Source organism: Carcharhinus amblyrhynchos, chromosome 3, assembly GCF_965287045.1.
Source record: "Carcharhinus amblyrhynchos chromosome 3, sCarAmb.v2.hapA, whole genome shotgun sequence".
NCBI lineage: Eukaryota > Metazoa > Chordata > Chondrichthyes > Carcharhiniformes > Carcharhinidae > Carcharhinus > Carcharhinus amblyrhynchos.
This window is the reverse complement of record NC_137326.1, coordinates 14,962,807-14,969,383: the sequence shown is the minus strand read 5'-3', so window position 1 is coordinate 14,969,383 and position 6,577 is coordinate 14,962,807.

The window sequence follows — 6,577 nt, the reverse complement described above, 5'->3', positions numbered from 1 at the left end:
GCCTCATTGCGCCAGGGACCCAGGTTCAATTCTGACCTCGGGTCACTGTCTCAACATGTGGAGTTTACACATTTATCCCTGTGTCTGTGTGGGTTTGCTCCGGTTTCCTCCCACAGTCATAAAGATGTATGGGTTAGGTGGATTGGCCATGTTAAATTGCCCCTTAGTGTCAGGGGGACTGGGTAGGGTAAATACGTGGGGTTATGGAGATAGGTCCTGGATGGGATCATTCTTGGTGCTGGCATGATGGGCCAAATGGCCTCTTTTTGTGCTGAAGGGATTCTATGATTCTATGAATACTTCAGCTCTTATCAATTTGAAAGTACTTTGACAAAATTTCAGGTGCCTTTATATTTTCACAAGCTCTATTATTGGATAGGAAGAAAAGTATCTTTAAGATGATTGGTGAAGCTCTTTTGGTCACAGTCTGAATGAGTTAATAGTCACACAAGCTTAAAAAAAATCACATGGGCTGAAAAACAAATATCTTCTTATCAGAGCCTTCACAGACAGACAGCAAGGTCACTGGTCTGGCAAAGCACATAAATCAGACATCTGTAACTGGAAAATGAGAGTGGTCCACAGATATAGAAACGATGTACAATGAAGTTTTCATACTGATTGAAATTATAATGAAGCAAGCATCAAGTGATTGTGATTGGTTTGTGCTAATTACTTGTAATTGATTTTGAAAACTTTAAGTGCCTTTGTATCTTGGAATACACCACTCTGGCTAGCTACAGGGATGTGAACTACAGCTTCCCAGTCTCCTTGTTATAACTTGCATTAAAACAGCTGTTTAAGAAAATGCCTTGACAAAGGGTCAGCTGGACTTGAAACGTCAGTTCTTTTCTCTCCTTACAGATGCTGCCAGACCCGCTGAGATTTTCCAGCATTTTCTCTTTAAGTTTCAGATTCCTGCATCTGCAATCATTTACTTTTATTTATTAGGAGAATTCTTACTGGCTACTCGAAGGGTAAAGTTGTGATCAATTAAAAGGCTCACATCAAAGCCTGCAACACAGTCATTTCTAGGGCAACCCTGACGAAGCTGTTTAAAATAGGACGTGGATTAATTTAAACCCACCTCGCCTTGTTCACTTTTATGATGTATGGTTATTTATGCACCTCTTAGGGCTACATTACTCCCTGCATTGACTATGGATCTGGCATTCGGTGAACTGAGATTGAAGCTTTGCCCTTAAACACACAAATAGGTCTAATTTGTGGAGCAGGCTGCTGAAGTAAATGGATATCCATTTCTAGCTGTAGCTGTTCAGCCAGCAGCCAGTTTGTCAGCTTTCAGCTGGACTAGTCTCAGGTAAAGTGTTTTGCCCCCTTCTAATGTGGACATTCATAATGAAAGAGCTATTATCCTGGAATTGAAGTCATTTGACTTTTGTTACTCGCAAGAAATCTTTCTTGAGTTCTTGGTATATTGTATTAGGCAATCAACATAATCAATGTGGGGAGGCAGTGCGTAATGATATTGTCACTGGACCAGTAATCCAGGGTATTGTTTTGGGGCCTCGGGTTCGAATCCCACTATGGCAGATGGTGAAATTTGAATTCAATAAAAATTTGGAATTAAAAGTCTAATGATGACCAGAAAACCATTATCAGTTGTTGTAAAAACCCCATCTGGTTCACTAGTGTCCTTTAGGGAAGTAATTCTGCCACCCTTAACTGGAATGGCCTACATGTGACTCCAGACCCACAGCAATGTGGTTGATTCTTAACTGCCCTCAGGGATGGGCAATCGATACTGGCCCAGCCAGCAACACCCACATCCCATGAATGAATGAAAGAAAACATCGTGACTGTTTAAGAACAGTGAGGACTAAATCAGAAAGGCCTGAAAGTGGTCATCAGGGTCACGTGCACCATTAACCCACAGCTGTTGACTGCAGGTCAACTGTATTTGCACACTTCTGGATCTGACAGTGATGGAGATCCATGTTGCAGCTCCCATTGCAGACCGGACAACAAGTTGGGTCTTCTAGGTTCAGAGCTGCTCAAGGTCACCGCCGAAAGCCATCTGCAGATTCCTCCAGTGAATGTCAACAGCCCTCTGCTAGCCCTGCTGTGGCCATTCGGGTAGCACTGTGTAGAAGTTCTAGAACAGGCAATAATACAAAGAAGACAGGCACTAAGGGAATGCAGAAGGTCATAATGGTCAGTCTGAGAGAGAAGCTGAAGTCATGGAGTTATAGAATCCTTGCAGTGCAGAAGGAGGATTAGGCCGGCACTGACAACAATTCCATACAACCCTATCCCTGCAACCCTTTACATTTACCCTGCTGCACCCCGCTCCCCCCCAACCCCCTTACACTAAGAGGCAATTTAACATGAGCAAACGATCTAACCTGCACATCTTTGGGCTGTGGGAGGAAACCAGAGCACCTGGTGGAAACTCATGCAGATATGAGGAGAACGTGCAGACTCCACACAGACAGTGACCCAAGCAGGGAATCGAATCTGGGTCCCTGGCACTGTGAAGCAGCAGTGCTAACCATTGTGCCACCGTGCCACCCTAATGGAGGACTGTCGATGATTAGGGGATGAGGGTTGTGTTTACAGGCGCCACACTCAGTTTCTCATGGACTGCCTGGGCAGCAAGGTCTAGGTGTTTATTTTCCCTTCTCTTCTTCTTCCTTTTCCTTCCCCACCTCGTGCTCCTCAGCTGCGCGTCGTAAAGCTGGTGGTAATGGCTCTCCCCAGATAATGGTGAGGTCATGCAGCATACAGCAGACTGTGATAAATCTTGAGACCCATTCTGCTGAATACTGGAGGATTCCTCCAGAGCAGTCCATGCAGCAGACGTGTTTTGTCAATGGACCAACACCACTGCTATATCAGCAACAATGGTCCCTGTCACCCAATTGAGTTTAAAGTTTTCAAGTTTATTTGTTAGTGTCACAAGTCGGCTCACATTAACACTGCAATGAAGTTGCTGTGAAATCCCCTAGTCATCACACTCTGGTGCCTGTTCGGTTACACTGACAGAGAATTGAGTATGGACAATGCATCTAGCCAAAATGTCTTTTGGACTGTGGGAGGAAACCAGAGTACCCGAAGGAAACCCGTGCAGACATAGGGAGAACGTTCAGTCTCCACACAGGCAGTGACCCAAGCCAGGAATTGAGTCCAGGTCCTGTGAGGCAGAAGTGCTAACCATTTGCCACCTTCCATTTGTTGTAATGGCTCAGCTGTAGCTGGCACAATGGACTACCACAAAATAAATGCACCATGACTGCTGCCAGGACACTGGGCATTGCCCTGCCTGATTCAATGCCTGTGATCACACACTAGCTGGATATTGAGTGAATGGAACATCTTTCAGTTCCAGTATAATGAAGAGTTGGCATACTGTGTGCGCAAAGCAATGTCCATGCAGTCAATAGCATCCAGCCCCATGGGAAGTCTGCATGAAGCCATGTATCCACCCTGTCTGCCTGTTGCTGGTAAGAGATAATGAAATTATAAAGAGTCTCACTGTTGTAACTTACTGACTCTCAGAGGCTTCCTCACTGAGACTCAGTTAGGAGAATTGCTTCCTGAGCACCTTGGGCAATATCACTTCCTGCTGGGAGCCCTTCTCCCTCCTTCTCCTCCTCCCTCTTCCAGCAGCTTCTCCTGCTCTGTGTGGACTCTGCTTATCCTCTAAACCATAGCATGTTCCAAGGGGAATAGCCACTAATGCACATATATCTGGGAGCAACTGGTTTGTGCAAAAGCCTTGAAGTCAGCAAAAAACTCCTTCAACACCTGCCACAGCGCAGAATATAGTAACTTGAAACAATTATAAAAAGAACCAACACTTGTGGAATCATAACAGTAAGAATAAATCAACTCAGCAACTAACATGTAAGTAAGTTATAGAATCACAGAATCCCTACAGTGCAGAAGAGATCATTCAGCTCACTGAGTCGGCATTGACTTTCTGACAGAGTATCTTCACCAGGCCCTTTTTCCCACCTGTAACCCCACAGAGCATCTTATGCAGGCCCATCCCTGCCTGTAATTCAATGCATTTACCATGGCTAATCCCCCTAACGCACACATCATGAAACAATTTAGCATGGGCAATCACCCTAATCCTAACCCACACATCTTTGGACTGTGGGAAGAAACCGGAGCACCCAGAGAAAATTCACACAGACACGGGAAGAACATGCAAATTCCACACAGACAGCTACCCGAGGCCGGGATTGAACCTGGATCCCTGGTGCTGTGAGGCAGCGATGCTAACTACTGTGCCACCATGTCGCCCAGTCTGTGTCTGTGGAAACAAAAGGGGCAATTAAAAAATGATAGTCTAGAGTCTAGACTGTAACTCAAAGTCACTTCCTGTAACTTGAAAATATTGGTTAAGTTCAGGTTCCTTCTTCTTGAATTCCTGAAGAGTTTGCTCTGTATTAGGGATGTGGAGTATGGAGTAGAGGTATAGATAGGGACGCAGGTTGGACAAGGAGGTAAAGGGGCTGGAGCTAGCCGTCGAAACTGCAATCTGTATATAATTCACCTTGGAGCAGTTATGTGTCATTTACTTCTTTGTTGAAATAAAGAAATTAGAAAGAAAACATGTTGAATGATCAATTAGCATTCACAATGGTGCCAGTTCTACTCCTATGATACACAGACCAGTCGATCTCCAGAACTGCTTCCTCCCAGAACCAAATTATGAATGAATTTTAGCACCAAACATTAAGGCCCAAGTGAGTGCCAATTTGCACAGCAAGGAAGCCAATCCGCATGTCTAAGTAATAATGCTCTCTCAATACTAGCACTGGGGAGAGGGATGGAGTGGATTGGGAAGGGGGAGGTGTGATATTAAGGAGTTGTTTTAAGGGTTGAGGGGTATGAATGAAGTCCTTTCAGCCTCTCTGAAGCAGGTTAAAATTTGGGCCCTTTCTGGGGTGGAGGGGGTGGGTGTCTGAGTCTGGTTCACCATGGTTTGGGCCAAATGTGTGACACAGTCTCAGAGTAAAGGGACATACGACCCTTTAGAACTGAGATGAGGAGGAATTTCTTCAGGTGGTGAACCTGTGGAATTCATTGCCACAGATGACTGTGGAGGCCAAGCCATCGGGTGGGATTTTCCAGCTGCATTCACCCCAAGGACGGAAATTCCCACCCGAGATCAACGGACTTTGTTTGGTTTGCCCCCCTGCCCGCTACAATTCTCATGCGGGCGGGAGGGAAAAATTCTGCCTGGGAGTGTATTTAAGAAGTCTCACAACATCAGGTTAAAATCCAACAGGTTTATTTGGAATCATGAGCTTTCGGAGCACTGCTCCTTCATCAGGTGAGTCACCTGCTGGAGGGGCAGCGCTCCAAAAGCTCGTGATTCCAAATAAACCTGTTGAACTTTAGCCTGGTGTTGTGAGACTTCTTACTGTGCTTAGCCCAGTCCAATGCCGGCATCTCCACATCATGAGAGTATTTAAGACAGAGATAGATAGGCTCTTGATTGGTAAGGGGATCAAAAGTTACAGTGGGGAATGGGGTTGAGAAACATATCAGGCATGATTGAATGGTGGAGCAGCTGAATGGCCTCATTCTGCCCCCATCTCTTATGTTGTCAGACAGTGGATTCCACTGGCAATGAAATCGGTTGGAAGAAAGCCAGTGAAAGCAATGCAGAGACATGTAGCATTTTCCTGGGTGTTATTCACAGACACACATCGAGATAGCTGTATAACCAAAGCAGATTACAGCAGCATCCCGTATCGCCCAATGCACCTCGGAAGAGGATAAGCAAGTCATCTGGAACGCAAGCACCAATGATGAACCCTGCCCAGACCAATTCAGTTCTTTTGAGTGATAGGATGACCAGTACCAACCTCGCCCTGAAGAGCAGTTTGAACCCAGGAGCAGACGGAGTTTATAAAGCAGTCTGAGTGTAGTTTTTTAAAAACTGAAAATGCCTGCACGGTCTGTCCACTGTGTTCCTGATATATAACAGATGATCCTACTCTGAAGCTTTCCGGCATGTAGCAACTTTTTTTGTTAAAATTCTTTGTACATGTGCCACTATATCCTATCTTACCCTGTATTCAGTAGAATTTACATTATATAATTTCATCATTTTTTTTTAAACTTTGTACAGAAAAATATCAAATCAACTTTACAGTCTTGTAGTCAAAGTACAACAAAGTACAGAATCTGATACCAACACTGTGCTGTGTACAAAGGTTGTATGCACCTGGTGTCTGCGGAGTTGATCCTGATGGGTGAATACATACTGTTTAATCCAGGGTCCTTGCAGTGTAGTACATCACTCGCTGTTGTGTGGAGAATGTCCCAGTGGAAGGATTTCTCAAAAGCAGCAATTTTGTACATCCTTGCAGAGGAGGGGGCATGGCAGTCTTTGCAGATGTAAATTATTTTTTTTTGTTGTTTTTTTTTCCCTTGTGTCATTTTTTTTTTCCCGTTTTGTTTCTGCTTTCAGTAAAAAGGTCAGTACTGTTGTGTTGGTGCGGCGCTTAAAGGCTTCTTTAATCTCAGTGATGTTGGCAAGTAATGAGGCGTCTGCAACACTGGGCTTCAATCTGAGGAGAGAGGAAGGAGAAAA